This window comes from Numida meleagris, chromosome 1 (genome assembly GCF_002078875.1).
Source record: "Numida meleagris isolate 19003 breed g44 Domestic line chromosome 1, NumMel1.0, whole genome shotgun sequence".
Taxonomy (NCBI): domain Eukaryota; kingdom Metazoa; phylum Chordata; class Aves; order Galliformes; family Numididae; genus Numida; species Numida meleagris.
The window spans coordinates 80212925-80230184 of NC_034409.1; positions in this window are offsets into that span (position 1 = coordinate 80212925).

Sequence of the window (17260 nt, forward strand, 5' to 3'; positions counted from 1 at the left end):
CCTTCCCTGCCCCCGCATGGATATCTCTATGTAGCCCATGGATGGGTGCAGGGATCAGGGCTGCCTGGGAGCCAGTTGGTGAGCACAGCACCTCCCAGCCAGGACTTCTCTACAGTTTGTCACGCACAGGCACACACGCACACCCTGTGGCCTCTGCTGTCCTCCACCACACGCAGCCCAACACGTGCATGCTCCTGGTGATGGCTCCGTCTGCCCAGCACACGGTGACCTCCTGTGCACGTGCGGGAGCACACATGTGTGCAAGGACAGGGAGGAGGGGGGCAGAGGGCGAGTGCCTGCCCTGCGGGGCCACCGTCACCCGCAAACCTTTCAGCTCTCCCAGCTGGAGCCAAGTTTCATCCTCTAGACCTTGTGAACAAAGGCCAGTCCCTTCTAGCTGCACGGCGGGGTGGTTAGAACTCTCCTCATTAACAGTGTTATATACATATAAATATATATATATATCTATATCTTTATATATATTTTTTCCCCAGCACTGTAGACATGAGCTGAACTTCTCTTTAACAAAATGAGAAAAGGGCCATTTTATTTTTCGCCATTGGTTTGTTTTTGGAACTAGCTCTGTGAAAGGCAACTCTAAAAGCGCAAGTGTGTGTGTAACGGAACCGATCAGAAATGAAACCACCCAACCAATGAATGAGCCAAACCCAGTGATGAAAACAAAAAAAAAGAAGCTTTTTATTTTTTCTTTTCTCAATGTATTTAACTTCTGTTATCTTGTTTCTGTTTCTTTACATGTATGAATGCTCTGCTCTTCTGTGATCTTAAAAAAAAAAATACAAAAAAATACAAAAATGAAATAAACGTGAAAAGGAGGTGATGTTCCTTCGCTTCCCCTCCCTTCCTTGCGTACCCTGCCTTGTCTCTGCTCCGAGTCTGTCTGGTGGTGGCTTCTCTGCAGGACAGGGTCATGGCAGAGCCAAGGTCCCGTTCTGTGCGCATGGAAGCCCAGACTGAAGGTAAGGCAGCAATACCCTGGCACACAAAATCTCTGTTTTCATTAACATTTTAAATGGTTATTTTTAATGGTACATTTAACTAACACTAACTTATCCATGGGAAGAGAATTTGGCTGTTAACACTGGCATCTGCTTAACAAACTGAAGCTTTGCATGTGGTGAGGCGTTAGCATAACACCAATAGTATTACTTGCTAAGGATAGACTCATTAGCATTAACTGCTGCATTTAGTACCACAAAGAGCTGCCTGTATCTGTAACGGCAGTTATTATATGTACCCCATTCTTCACTGGAAAAGGTACACAGGAAATTATTAGCAGTGATGCAGACATACCAGCAAATGAGGATCCAAATTCTTGGCACTTATTATAACTCAAAACTTCCACAAGAGTAATAAAAGAGATGAGGTGTTCTGGGGTCTATGTTCTTCAGCCTTCCTTGCTGGAGGACTATGTTCAAACACAGCTGAATTGCAATTGGAAATGGATTTAAGGACAATCAAAGGTCACATGCACAAGAAAATGTATGTCCTTCAAAATATCTTGCATTTCAGCCAAGAGTAGCAACGTTCAGGTTGGATGTTAGGAAATACTTCTCCAAGAGAGTGATCAGGCACTGGAACAGGCTGCTCAGGGTGGTGGTGGAGTCACTGTCGCTGGAGCTGTTTAGATGTACTGAGGGACATAGTTTAGTGGGAAATATTGGTAGACAGTTGGACTGGATGATCTTAAAGGTCTTTTCCAACCTTGGTGGTTCTATGATTCTATGATTTTGCTGTCCAAAGCATGCATTGCCAGAATGGGCAAAAGGGCTGGGTACAGGGAGATACATTGCAATGGATGAAACACTGATAGGATTTGCCACAGCTGTGAACCAGTTGGCACTATTAAGGCTGACAGGACTTGTCTCATGCACCCATCAGCTGCTGGAATCCCAAGGCAGTGTATTTGATTTAGAGACACCATATTTTGGTGCTTTGGACATGAAGTAGAAGTTTTTTACGTGAGATTTCTCCAAACATGACATCTCAGTCTGGATTACGAATCAGGTTGCAAACATCACAGCTTACCAAAAAATCCATACCGAGGCAGCCCAAAAGCATGGGTGCATCTCTGAGTTGCGGTGAGTTGAGGTACCCAGGAAAGGAATGCCTTACTTCCAGAGAGCACCTAACACCTTGCTAATGCTGTCATATGTGCTACTAGCACTACCCAAGCATGGCCAGTGGGGTGCCTGTCCAAACCTGGGAACACGCGGGAGACAAACAGCTCTACACAATGCTTTCTGGTGATTAACACCTCTACAGTAAATGGTTTGTAGAAAACTTACTACTTCCTTTTCAAAAGTCCCGCTTTCCCTGTTAAGCTCAAGAATGGTACAACACTCAGGCAGCTGCAGGAATGAATGTTTGGATCATTTTCAGAAAGAGGAAGGTGCTAACTGAAGTGCACAATAAGGCTATCATACATTCCAATAACTTTGGTGGTAAATCTGAATTTTGGGACTTTTAACGTACTACATACAATACATATTACCTCTCCTACCAGTGAAGCCATGCAGGTTGTCACTGAAATTTTCATGATCAGAGACAGGAGACGGCAATGCATGCTGTTAGCAGAGGTTGCTTTCTTACCGGGCTGGGGAGAATGCCAGTGCAGAAAGAAAAGTCCTTACATCAAATAAAGGCTGCTATGTCTTCCTCTAGAGCCGTCACCCACTTGTAGAGTGACCTGAGTCACTCCGCCAGTGGAGGAGATCTGCACAAATCTTCTCCCTGGCTGCTGATTTACTGGTTTGCACAGAGCAGAGTTAAGATAGTCCCCTCGTCAGTGTTTGTGCATTGGTTGTCTTCCTTGTGAGGGGAGGTCTGGGCTCACCATGTCTTTCCATGACCACCACTTCTTGACCCAGCCTGAGGTCTCCCTTCCACCACAGAGCCCTGCACATCTTCAGCACAACCTTCAGCCATGGAGTAAAGGTCTTCTTCATAGCATGGACACCAAGTGTCCAGAGGTCCATCACTGAGGACACTCACCCTCTACCCTGTGGATGCTCCCAGCATGGCCTCTCTCAGTACAGCTGCGAGTCTCCTCCAAGCTCTGCAGAGAAGAAGTGGGGTGATTTGTGCTGCTGGCTGCTGGGAAGAGTTTGCTCCAGGAAGAGGCTGTATTGCTCGTGAATGAAATTTTGCAGCTGCTCTAAGGAAGGTCCCTGGCCCCCCAGCCCCTGGCTGGGGCACCCTGAAGGTGCCAGGTCTGCTAGGAGGACATCTGAAGGCAGGGGAACAAAGGTAATGCAGGCACTTTGTGCCTCTAATGATGGCTGCAATGAGGGAAAATTAGTGCCAGACAGAAAAATGGGGACTCATTTCAAGAGGCAGCGAATGAGACAAAATTGTAATTAAAAGCTGAGGAGATTAACTCTGTGGCAATAAAACTTTATCTCCCAAGGAATCCAGCGCTCCCTCGCTCTCCCACTCTCGTGGGCTGCACCCTTGGAGTGCTTCCTCCCCATCCTCTGGTGCTCTTTCTCTTAGATAATTGCTGGAGCTGAGAAAACATATATTCAGAGCAGGAGAGTGAATCTGCTTTGGTGCTGTCCTTCCCTCCCTCCTTTTTCAGTTCATATCTGCAACAAACCCTTCCTGTCTGCAAGGAAGGCAAAGGGGAGTAGGAAGTCATCCCATCTCCAGTGACCAAAATTGGATATGCTGTGCTTCATAAAGCCATCTGAGAAACTGGCATGTCCTAATAACAGGGCTTGGGATGTTTTGCCTTGGGATGCAAGGACAGAGGCTGCGTACACTGGTGTTTCCCTGCGTGCCAGTGGGAATAGGCTTGTCCTTGGCCAGGCAGGCAGTTTGGCTTAATGAATCCTCGTCCACATCTGAAGCACATGTATTCCTCTGATCCATCTCCATTACACAGGGGTGTTTTTAGCCCCATGTCCTACGGGAGGGATCCTTGTGAAGGGTGGGAAGAAGTGTGCCTTATGGGGAAGGTGCTCATGCTCCATCCTGTGGGGCCTGCACCGGGGGGGATGGTGATGGAGGAGCGAGGCCTAGCAGCCAGACCTCAGCCGGCATCAGTGTGGTAATTTTGGGATGCGTGGCTGCATAGGGTCCATCTGATGGGTGGTCAACTCCATCACCCTCTGCTTACTCTTTTGCATTCCCAGTAGCTGATGTACCTCTCCACCTTTGCTGGCAATTGGTAGTTAATAGCCACAGGAGCCTCTCTGGCTTAGTGCTTCTCTCTCCCATTTCTGCTTCTAGCGCTTCATTTTGTTGAGCAAGCATGAGCCATTTGGCCTTCATGGATTATTTATGAAGATGGAGACCTTTTCCCTTAGCAGCTTAGCAGTGGGGTGGGTTGGCATGGCAGGGGCTGCTAGGGAGGGAGTGGAGAAGGGGCACACATCAGGCTGGACTCACTGCTGGAGTGATGCACCCATTACGCCAGTGGAAGACTAAGGTATAATGATCCCCTTGGGATTTGACAGTGCAGCGGTGCTAAGAAATTACCAGCAAAAGATGAAGCACTTTTGCAGTAAAAGGGGACATGTTTTCAGGCTGGAGTGGGCAGAGAAGGTCACACCCCACATGCGGTGTGCTGGGAGAAGTACTGCAGCCTGCTAAGGGAGCCAGGGCAGAGCCAGAGAACAAAGGATGCGCGTAGTTCTATCCAGGCACGAGGGGGGAGAGGCTGCAGCCCTCCGGTGAGACCACATGCCGTGATTTCTGCAAAACCAGGCAAGTCACGCACTTGTGATGGGTCACTGGGACCTGCTCAGGTGGAAACAGAAAATGAGTTTCCCTCCCCAGCACTCAGCCTTTCCTAGCCAGCCCTCCTTTTGTGTTTTCCCTCTTTTCATTGCCTCTCTGCTCACACTGCCTGCTGGTAGTCCAGAAAAGTAAAAAGAAGCACAGATGAATAAGTGTTCACAAAGAGGAATATCCACATGAAATAATGCACACCTCGGAAGGTACATGGGTTGCTCCGAAAGTAATGCCACCTATTTATTTCCATGGAAACTACAACAGATGCAAAGAGCAAATAACACTATTTGATAGAGCATATTCTCAGCAGCAAAACAAACACTCTTTTTCAATATGGTCACCACCACTAGCTGTGCATTTTGGCCAGCAATGAACAAGTGCCTCCATTCTGCACTTGTAAAAATCTGCACCAGTGGAGGTACCCCACTGCCACTGTTGCCACTGCTGAAATGCACCACCACCGCTTCACTGTGCTCACATCCACTGTTTGGTCTCCATAAAACATTCAGCAAGCGTTGATGAATGTCAGTAGGTCACAGTAATAGAACACTGGTGGGAAGGTTCAACCACTACTGCCATATCACCAATATCCATCTCCGATGACGTGGGCTTACACAATAAAACAGGAGGCATTACTTTTAGAGCAGTCCTGGTACGTTCACAGGATCCAACATAGACACGGAGCTGGCAGCCTGCAGAGGTGTCATCCCTTCCTCTACACACAGGTACGCTGCACAAATCCATCACATTCTGAAAACTGCTCTAGAGCAAAACAAATAGATCAGAACTGAAGGACAGGAGCTGAACTGCCTCGTGAATGGAGAAGCTATTAGAGTGCACTGCCAACAGGATAATGGACTATCAGTTACTGTTAATACTGAATAGGAAACCAACACAGAGTGAGTTTAATACAGTTCTCTTGAAAATTTCTTGTCACTTCAGCTCTTCCCCTCATCCAGTAACAGATGAACCAGTCAGACTCCAACTTGCCCCATGGCTCATGGAAAAAAATGTTTATGGAAAAAAACAATTAAATGCTGCTCCTATAGCAGCCCGTTTGTTATCTGAGATGCCCTAGAGGTGACCACCCAGATACAGTGAGGTGAACATGAGGAATGAAGGACAGCAGTGTTCCCCTCCTTCAGTTGCATGTGATCATGGTGTGCGGTGACATTCCCAGGTGGCACAAAAGCAGGACAAGAGCATGGGGTATCTGTAGGGTATCTGCAGTCAGTCAAGAAAGTACATGCCTGTATGATGGGTCTTCAGTCTGGCATAGAAAAGGATGGATCCCAATGCCCTTTATCATCATTTGAAACACAGCTTTCTCCATTACGAGTGGGGCAGCAAGGATGGCTACTAAGGAGACTGAGGTCCCATTGGCAGGAATGCAGCACCTCTACCACAGCACAGGTATCAGCCTGCAGACTGGGCAGAAGGGGTAGCTTTTGGGGTCTCTCGTGGCTGAGCACGAGTCAGGACTGGGTGCTTCCTTTCAACCAGCTGCAGAGCTGAGCTTGCCATGAGGCTTGCCGAACAAAAGGCAAATCTTATTTTCCCCTCCAGCAGTCTCGACAGCAGAAAAAGGCAGAGCTGATGTGTCTGCACAGCACAGGGCTCCTTCCTTGCTGTGCATGGCTCTCTGGCTGCCTTCTCTCCAAACACAGCAGCACCCTGGGGGCTGCTGCCCCGACCCCCTTTTCCCCAGCACAGTGTGAGGAGGAGCCCCCCATCGACCATTCACATATTAAACCCAGATATTAATAAAAGGGTAACCAGAGTGTGTGCTGGTTTGCCCATCATCCCCATGTGCAGCGGGCACGGAGAGAATATGGATGAGGAGGAGCTGAGTGAGCTGTAAAGGTGTGTGGGTGCTCCCTTGGGGCACTGCCCTCAGCAAAGTGCTCTCTGCAGAGATGCTCCCTGGGGGCCTTTTCCCCTCTGAGTGCTTTATGAGCAGGGGCATTCCCCAGAGATCATCCCAGGAGACGCTTTTACCCCCAGATGGTAGCTGTCTTTGTGGTGTGTATTTTTAACAAAGCTTAAAGGTATGTTTTATTCCCGTCCTCTCCCCCGCAGAATAAATACTCTGGAGCAGAGAAATTATTGATCTGATCTGCACCAGCTCCTGAGGGATGAGCTCACTGCAATTTTCCTGTAAGAGCAGAGAGGATAAGTCACATCTTACATGTGTAACGGGTAAGATGTGAGGTTGTTTGTCGGCTTCCTCCTGGCTTCAGACCACAATGTTGATTTGGCAGTTCAGGGCACATCTAACACCTGAATTTGTATTTTAAATGAATGGGGACTTTCTGCCTTATGATGACAAGAACTGTGGGGCAAAAGGGGTTCCCAGTTCTGGGCTCTGCAGTCCCCAAGCTCCCCAGGAAATCCAATACCCAGAGAAGAATGGTCTTATAATCACAGAATCAAAGAGCCATAGAATGGCTTAGATTGAAAGGGACATCTAAGATCATCCAGTTTCAACCCCCTGCTGTGGGCAGGGCTGCCACCCACTAGATTCAGGCTGCCCAGGGCCCCATCTTGACCTTGAATGCCTTGGGGCATCCATAACCTCTCTGGGCAGCCTGTTCCAGCACCTCACCACCCTTTCAGTGAAAAAGTCCCCCGTGACATCTAATCTAATTCTCCCCTCCTTTAGTTTTCTGTTAATGGTCTCCAATTCTTCCTGTCTGTGGAATATTACAACAGGATTGTCAGGTGAGTTTTGCTAGTGCAATGCCACGGGGAAGGAAATGAAGATGACTACTGTTTCATGAAGCATCCAGACCCTGTCAGGCCAACAGAGCAATGAAAGGAAGCCTGAATCCTTCTTCCACCTGTCCTTCGTATCTCTGTGAAATCACCTGAGAAGGTATAGGAGGTTTTTTTTTTTTGTTTTTTTTTTTGCTGCAGGGCTGATGGAAGTACACTCATAGAAGCTGAAGGCATGGCCATGATCTTTGCAGATGCCCCCAGCCCCAACCCAGAGCCTTCAGTTCTGCTCAGCCATGAATGGCACTCTATTGCACAAGATGCATTCTCCTGCCTCACAGGGCAGCCAGCAATGGAAAAAATCAGGCTGTGTGCCTGTTCACAGCATTTTGAACCAACCTACAATGCATTTCTGTGTGGCTAGTACAAGTAACTACTTGCTTTACAGTGGTGAAAATAGCAATTTTTATTCTCTGGGGAATGTGACATGAACCGATCTGAGTAGGGATGCATTGGGGTATATCTGATTGCTCAGGAAGAGAAAGTCAAGCACTGTAACAACTGCATCACAAATCGTAAACTCACAGAATATTCCGCGTTGGAAGGGACCCACAAGAATCATCAAGTCCAGCTCCTGGCCCCACACAGAATCACCCCAAATTCAAACCCTGTGTCTGAGAGCGGTGTCCAAACGCTCCTTGAACTCTGGCACTTGGGGCTGTGCCCACTGCCCTGGGCAGCCTGTTCCATGCCCACTGCCCTCTGGTCCAGAACCTGTCCCTAACCCCCAGCTGCCCCTCCCGTGACACAGCTCCATGCCGTTCCCTCGGGCCCCGCCGCTGTCACAGAGAGCAGAGCTCAGCTCTGCCCCTCCGCTCCCTGTGAGGAGCTGCAGCTGCCATAAGGCCTCCCCTCAGCTCCTCTGCTCTGGGATGAACACACCATGGGACCTCAGCCACTCTCCATACACCTTGCCCTCCAGACCCTTCTCCATCTTCTAGCCCTCCTTTGGACACTCCCTAATAGATTTATGTTCAAATGTGCAAGAAGAGATGAGACACAAATGTGAGTCGCAAGTTCCATGTTGGCTGCATGGAACTTACAGAGCACCCATCTTGCAATGCTTCCTGACCATCTCAGCCAAAACAAGCAGATCTTCCTTTATTATTCAAGTGCCTGTCTGTAGAGCAGCTACACATGTCAGGGTGCAACACATGAAAAGAGAAGCTTTATCATTTCCTCATTCTTGGTATTTAAGTCCTTGATTAAATGCTTTTTCTAGAGCGAGAGTAAATTACTACGCTCTGGACCTGACGTGTTTAAACCTGAGATGCTCCATGTCTGCTGGTGCACGGCTGCTGCTTTGCAAACTTCCCTTTCCCTGCCTGCAAACACACACATATACCCCATAACTGGACTCCCTTCCCTCTCCGGTGTGCGATCGCAAGCTCCCAGTCACAAGCACTGTTTGGCAATAGGGTAAAAACATGCAGACTCATTCACAGCAATGCTGCGCCAGGCTCTGTGGCAGAGCCTGTGGGCGTGTGATGAATACCTAGTAATTAAGATGATTCTGGGCACGCTGATTATCGCTTCAGGAAGATGTGGAACATCCTGCAAGCACTTACACAAACAGCTGATTCCCAAGGCACACACACATGTGTGATGGGTGGGGAGGGGTTGAAGGGGAAGCAGCCTGAAGAGAGTGAGGTAAATAGGTGCTGGTATGTCTGCAGCTGCGTTGGTTTTTTCCTGCCAGGCAGAACTGGGAGCCCCTGGCTGAGCGTCTCAAAGTAGTTTGCAGTGGTAACACTCTTGTAGCAACAATCTGTTTTCTCAGGGCATTCTAGACGTCCTGCTGTTATCTGTGGAGCCACTGATAAAAACTTCCTCAGGACTTGCCTGGACAAGCTGTGGATGCCCCATCCTTGGAGGCGTTCAAGGCCAGGTTGGATGGGGCCCTGGGCCACCTGTTCTCATGGGTGGCAGCCCTGCCCATAGCAGGGAATTGGAGCTGGCAGGGCTTTAAGGTCCCTTCCAACCCAACCATTCTGTGATTCTATGACTTTCATTTGGAAAATGTCAGACTGGAGAGGGAAAAGACAAGAAAAAGGAAATGAGCACATCTGTGAAGGATCTACTTCATGTCATGGTAGCTTGTACCATGAAGTCTGACTGCTCTTGCTCTGTGCAAGGGGGGATGCACAGATCCCACCCGGCCCTGATCTTCTGAGACATTTCCTACAATAGAATGCAGTGGCACTGTTTATCACACCCTTTCTTTCCAGCAGGACCTTTGCTGTGTCTGGAACTGAGCATCTGAAACCCAGCACACTTCTGTACTGCCTCCCTGAAGCTCTGGGCTTTCCCTGTATCCCAGCACAGCCTCAGTGCTGAGGCAAAGGGGGAGCTAATTGCCTCCAGGCATTTTCCATCAGCCTGTGCAATTCCCGCAGAGCTCCCAGCCCTGCAGATGAGGAAGACAGGCAGGGAGACAGACATGGGCTGTACGTCTGCGACAGGGTTGGGGCAGCAACTCCAGGGAGAGAAACCTAATTGGTTTCCTTCCTTTCCTGCTGTATTAATCACCTTCCTGCGCATGCTGCCCTGGGCTCATTTTGAGGGCCCAGCAAGAGGGACAGGAGAAGCCCTGGTAGCTCTGGTCACAGGCTCAAGACCCTTCCTCTGCCTCCCTGGCTCCACGGCAACCTACTTTCCACTCAGTCCCTCTTCGATGCTCTCTAATGGAGGAGGAGGTGAGCATGAAATGGACTGCTAAAACCCATGAATATTTCAGAGGGAAAAGTCAAGGGACTCCATTAAATCCTCTTCAGTCTCTGCAAATGGAGCGGGGGAGGGTGCACTGGTTAATGAGAGACTCCAGCGGCATCCAGGCAATGTCAGGAACGCACCCAGCAGCTTCCAGGCTGCTGTGACCATATGGGTTTCACCCCATATCCCGGCACCCCTTCTCCGTACCTCTCTGTCCCCACAGCCATCCAGCACTATTGCCATTTTCTCCTTCCCCAGACAGGCCTGAATAATGCTGCCATCCATTGTGTCTACTTCTGCTGCAGCCCAGTGTACCTTGCTGGACCCAATGTACCTACCCAATGATCATCACCTGGCCATCCTCTGCCCCTGTCCCCCTTCCCACACTCATACCCACTTAGTCCCACCTGCCCTTGCACATCCTTTTGGCTGGCTTTGAACCCCATGTTCCCTTCCAGCAGCCCACCCCCTCTCCCAGCCACCCTGTCACCTTCCCACAGCGCTGTCCCCATTGCCACTGCCTCCAGACAGCTTCTCCTGCAGTCAGCAAATGGCAAGCATGGAGGCAGCTTTCATAGCAACAGCCAGACACAGCAGCCTGACAGCCCCATATGTTTCGGCAGAGACAGTTCTTCCCTCTAATGGGCCCAGTGGAGCACAGCTTTCAAAGGATTCAGTGTGGAAGTGACAAGCTGGAAAGCCTTATTAATGGGATCTCGGCTGGCAAGGGGCTGGTGGGTAGGGAGAGTTGGTTTGCTCAGCAGTGGCTGGAGATGGCGAGAGAGAGACCCTGTCTCCAGGCCACCACCACCCTGCCATGCACAGTGACATGCCACGTGCCCCACCATCTTTCCCAGCCTGCCTTTGCCCCACTCGTTCTCCTCCTCCTCAGATATAAAACATAGCAACAGCGTCCCTGTAATCTCCAGGTTTTTCCTAGGTTCTAGTGAGCCTACGGGGTCTTTTGAGTCTACTTTTTGCCATCTAGCACTGAACTGGCACCTGTGTGACCAGCTGGTCCCCTAGAAGAACCCCACTTCTACCAGGGGTTGTCCTTTGGTCTTTTAGTGGCTTCTAGAGAACATGACCTGACCCCTCATGAGTCCCATGCTGCTCTTGAAGCAGCAGTCCTCCACATCCCAAACCACTAGTGTCTGCTCTATTAGGCCCCAGCACCCACTTAGGCCATGATTACACTTAGCAGTTTCATGGCTTTTCCTGTGTTGTTCCTAAAATGTTCAATCCCACTGCAAACTGAGCACATGAAGGTGAGGACTCTGCCCCATAGCACCCACAGTTAAATCAGCCCTATATTTAAACGTGAGCACAGACAGGAGGTGAATGAGGCTCATCAAAATCTAAACCACAGTCTGAATGAATGTGTGTCTGAATGAATGGCCACGGATGGGCAACATGGCGTGCAGGGAACAACTGAACCTTTTCCATTAGGCCTCTCCTTTAGCAAGAAAAATGGTTCTCTCTCTCTCAGTCAGGGTCCTATGGATGACCATCAAATCCTTTAGATGACCATCTCGGAGGAAAAAAAAAGAAGGAAGAATCATAGACTCAGTAGACACTTCACCAGCAGTTTCCACCTCAGCCCAGAAAACCTCCCCCTGCCCAGCCAGCGATGGCCTGCACCACCCTTCCTCTCTCCCTCAACAGATAATGACCCTTATCTCATTCCTGGCTTAGCATCCACCCGTGGTTCCCAAAAGCCTAATTACATTTTACTCATAACTTATTTCATCAATTACCGTAATTAAATTAAGCTCGAAGCAGTGCCTTTCTACCTGTACTCAGCTTGTAATTGGGGTTGTAGGCTTGTTCATTTAGAGACTAAAGTACCCTGAAACCCGCCTGTTTCTGCAGCTACTGCAGCTTGTCTGGTACAAGCTGCCACCTCTGCAAACTCTGTCACTGCACTGCAGATTCAGCGGTACTCCTTGGAGAGAACCAGGCTTTCACTGCCTTGACTTTCTATTATTCATGCTCACCACTCCATGCCAAGAGAAATTAAAATTATTTCCTCTTTAATAAACAAAAGCAGTCCTACAAACAGAAAAATAATTTCATTTTTGATAAACAAAAGTGATCCTAGGTACAGAAGTGCGTAATTTCCTTTGTCTGGCATTTCCTGCTCATCTTCAGAGGGCAGCAGCCTCTGTCAATCTGGATGCCAGCTCTGCATATGGCAGTAAAACAGGGCAAAGTGTAACCGATTAGGAGACAGTAAATATCTGTTGCAGGGTGCTTGGTGCTGCCTGCAGCACAAAGGAAAGCAGACTTAGAAACGTAAGTGAAAGCAGGAGAGACACTCATCTTCTGCCCTGACACACTTCTGAAGCTCTCAGTGCGCTTTCTCCAAGGAGAGCACATCTCCCAGCAAGGTGTGGGATAAGCGTGTGCAATGCCATGGGAACCAGAAACACATCCATCTGCCCACACCTCACAGCAGTCACAGGGAGGCTGCTGACACAGATCACGTATGTAAAAAGACCTCCCAGGGGAAGTTGTGCACCTGGCCAGGGAGGCAGTGTGGGCCCGCATCCAAGGTGAGCCTCATTTTGTGCAATTCGGGCAGAAAATCGATTCCACCCCACAGTGGCAAGAGTGTGACACTGGAAATGATGCCCAAGGAGCTTTGCACGCCTGGTTGGAAAGGCTCTGGACAGGACTGACATGCAGCTGAGAGTCTCTGCTGACACATGTGCCAAGGGCTAGCCATTCAGCCTCCTGCCCCCACACCGCCATGCAGAGCACAAGGCAGCCCTGCCACCCTGAGGGAGCCATTCAGTGGGAGGGAGGCGTTCACCTGCCCCTTCCTAGGTGCTTCACCCCAACACAGCAAAACCAGTCTGCCAGGGCTGAGCCCTGCAATCTCGCTCAGTGGCTAATTGAAACCACTTGATTTTGAATGCTAAATATTTGTTTGCACACAAGCTGGAGTCCACGCCTTTTTTGGAGGAGCCACGGGGCAACTGATGATTACATGCAAGAACACAGACATCTAATTGTGTCATTTTCATTTGCAAATTGGCACTTTGTCCAGAGCCCATGTGAGATGCTGAGGTCTGCTCTGTTTCCCAGGCAGCTCCTTGGAGCCCCATCAGGAATTTTCCTGGGTCCTTGCTAAGCCAGCTGCTGTATTTCAGAGAGGAGATGCAAACAGTTTCTAAATCGTGCTTGCAAAGCTTCCTGGGATGAATAGATGAGATAAAAATGTCTGATTTCAGCTCTGCTCTTGAGCTGCTGACATACACAGCACAGTATTAAAGGCAGCAGCCTAGCACAGCTTCAGGAATCGCTGCTCTGTTTGTATTTCATTGCACTTGGCACAAAACTGATGCTAAAGGAAAGAACTTGGTGGGATTCCTACGGTGCTGAAATATGTATCCTTATCTCAAAGGCTCCTGGAATTTCCCAGTGGGTTACTGAAGCTTTAATTCCAATGGGGGGGATTCGATACCTTTAGGTACAGTTGCATAATGGAGAAGAAAAACAAAAACAAAAACAAAAAAACAACCAACAGATTGTTCGATTGTCTAAAAAATTTGGTAGCCGCTTTTCCTTAAACATGCTGGGTGCCTTCCTTAACGGTGAGTCACACTGCCACTTGAACACGCCAGCAAATTCCTCTACCCAGAACATCCCAGGCCCAGCACTTTGCTGCAGACATGGCGCAGATATGCGGTGCTGAAAGCACAGCTTTCCTCAGTTCAGCCACGTCTTGAGGAGCACCCAGACAGCCACAGGCCTTTCCTGGGTCAAGAGAGTCTGCGGCAGTATCTGTTTCTTATTATATAAATATCTGGCACTTTTGCATTGGAAGACCACATCTTGCTTTGGTCCCGTGTCTTCTATCTCAACAGATATTTAACAACAGTAAAACCATACCAGGCCTTTTACTTCACCCTTTCATTTTAACATAATTTTTTTGCCCAGAGTGAATAAGTTGAAAGTATTTCTTTCCACCGTAACAGGACTTAACTGGGAAGGTTGAGGGAAAATGGAATGAGGTTTGTCGTACAAGCACTGAAAATCTACACGAGAGAGAAACTACTATTCCAGGAGCAAATAATTGCACACAAGAGCACATATCTATAAGTGAGAGACTTTATTTGAACCAATTTTTCAAATACAGACATCTGTATTATTCTCACTTCTCGGGAATGTTTTCTGCTCAGTTTTGAAGCTTGCAACCTTAGGACAATATTCAGGACATATGTGTACATTAGATCTCTGCAGATGGACACATTCATAATGCACAAGTACAATGAGTGAGAGACTCTTTCCAGATCCTCACACAAGAGCATCGGAAATGGGCCGCTCTAATCATCAAGTTCTGCTCTTATTAGCTTCCAGACACGTCACGGTTCTTTACACTCTCTAGGCTGTAGCCTTCTTCTTCGGGCCCTGATTTACCACTGTGTTACTTCAGCTGTATGCCAGTGTAACTCCTCAAAATAGGGCTTAGGTGATGCATAGGGATGTGTTTTGTTCATTGGGAACAGGCATGAGCAGAAAAACCAAGCTATTGGATGAACGGCTATTTTCTTTTATGAGAGCAGTCAGGATATCAGGCTGGGATTTTTGGAAGTGACCGGTGGTTCTGGGTGTGTAATACATAAATTTCGATGCTCAGAGTACACGGAGGACCTACAGTTTGTGCCCCAGTGAGGAGTCTCCAAGTTGGGTGCTCCAGATGTGAACCATTCGGTCACTAGCCGGTTCTGCAAATCTCAGCCTTCACCTTTTCTTCCGAGTATTGCTCAACAGAGGAATGTGGTAATAAAGCATTGTAGGTAAGAATGCAGGCTCGCACATGACCTGAGATCAACACCCTGAACAATGGATAGAGGGTAGTGTTTTCAGGACCACCTAAATGACTCGGGATCTTTAGCTCCTTTTTCCAAAATGGCTTGAGAATTTTAGGTGTGAGCCCTGACATGGGCTGCAGATAGAAGCTTGGACATTCTTCAGGATCCAGGCCTTAGGAGCATTAAGTTTCTTTGAAAGCCAGTGAAATGTGTACTCTTAAGCACCCATGTCACTTGGGTTATTCTGAAAATGATACCCTATATACATATGGGTAGGTAAGGGGCAGACTTTCACAGGCACAAGTGGCAGTTAGACATGTAACTCCCATTGATTTCTTTCCCCCTCGGGGACCTGGAAAACTCCCCCCGAGGAGATGAATCCTCCTCTTGCATTATTTTCACACCAGATTAACACCACTGCTTCCAGTGGAGCGACTCCTGAGTTACCCCAGTGTGAGCGAGAGGAGAACCCGTCCTGAGGTGCTCTAAATATCCAGTGAAAGTGCTAATGTGGCAATGCGTAAAAGTGGGGAATCTAGCACAGGCCTGGAAGAGGACCCCGCCACTGCCACCCCAAGTCATTGAGCTCAGGTGGTCACCGAAGGGACTCTTGGCCAAGATGGGCCACAAGAGCCTTCCCTCCACCTCTGCAAACCACAGCCTCACTGCTTCCCTCCAAAGACACCTATGACAAACACCAGACCTTTGGTACAAAAAGCCTCACATGCTACAGTGTGCCATCTGGAGAACACCAAAAAAAAATGAACTACCTAATTTTATGTTTTTCTTCCTTCCTTTCTTCCTATATTATGGTCATTTATTTCATCTACAGTAACACGTTCCCCTAGTGACAGCGCTCATGTAGTCACTGTAGATGAGTTCCTTCCAGCTAAGGCCACTCATGGGGCTGTGTTAGGGTTTGGTGCTGGAAAACACAGGGTCTGGAGGGTCCCGGCTGGACGCACTTCCCTCCCTTTGGAGAGTGGCTCACAGAGGATCTTCTTGGCTGATGCAATGCTTCCAGGTGTTGTGTTTTTTTATATGCTATCAATGCATCAAGTCCGTGGATGCCACAAGCATTGCAAAGCAGACCAAATTCAAGCAAATGATTCATTGCATTGATGGGGGTGGGCTGTTAGGTTTGGATTTTTTACAGTTTTCCAAGCCTTTATCTAGATGAGGTGAAATGTCAAGAGCCGGCCTACAGCTGTTAGGAGCATTCAGTACAGATGTGGATTGCTAGTACATCTCACTATAGAGGCACTGGGCTCAGCTCTGTGCATGAGGCCACACACCATCTTCCCTGTAGGAGTCACTTTGTCATCCTCTTCCCTCTCCATACACAAAGCAACAACCACAGACACCTTCAGGCAGGATATACACTCTTCAGGGAAAGAGGAACAGTCTGCTGTTGCATTAGGAGCAGTAGAAAAGCTCAAGCTACGCTGCTGGATACTCCCTGCTCCCCTCTTCACTTCTGGGGCCTCCTGCCTTTTGTGCTGCTCTCAGCTCACTCGATACCCTGCTAGAAAAATCATTCCCCAAATACCCCTGTTTTCCTTCCAGTTTCCGTCCCATGCTACATCCTTTGAACTGCTTCCTTTCAGCCTTTAAAATCTGGCTGAAGAGGCAACGCAAAGAAATCCAAATGCTTTTCTCTGCTCTCTTCCTGTACCCTGCAGACAGCCCAACGTCCTATACAAATCTTGTGTACTACACATGAAACCACCTCGTGCTCAAGGCAGGGTTTGTCTGTGCGCTCTCTCTCACGCTCCCTTTGCCCTGACTCTCTGGCAGGATCAGGACACGGTACAATAAGAAAGATAGGGGGGTGCTTGGTTACAGCCAGTAAATTTTAAACTGGAACCAAGGGAGAGGAATTAGTATTTGAATTTTTGTAGGTTTGCAGTTGGTAACCACATACCCCGTTCTCTTCATGGGGGAGAAAAGAAAACACAAAACCCAACCCTTTGTTCTCTAAGCAACATGGCAAAGTATGTTCTTACAAACGGTGGCAAAACACACGCGATGCCCCAGCCATCAGCCAAGGGGGAAGCAACATGCGAAATGCAAAGATAAAACATCCCCAAGTGGGAGAAAATGTTTCTGTTTATCAAGGAGGGAGGAAGGTCTATGTCCAGGAAGACATAAGAGGTTGTTTTCTTTTGCTGGTAAAGTGAAAAAGAGTAATAATA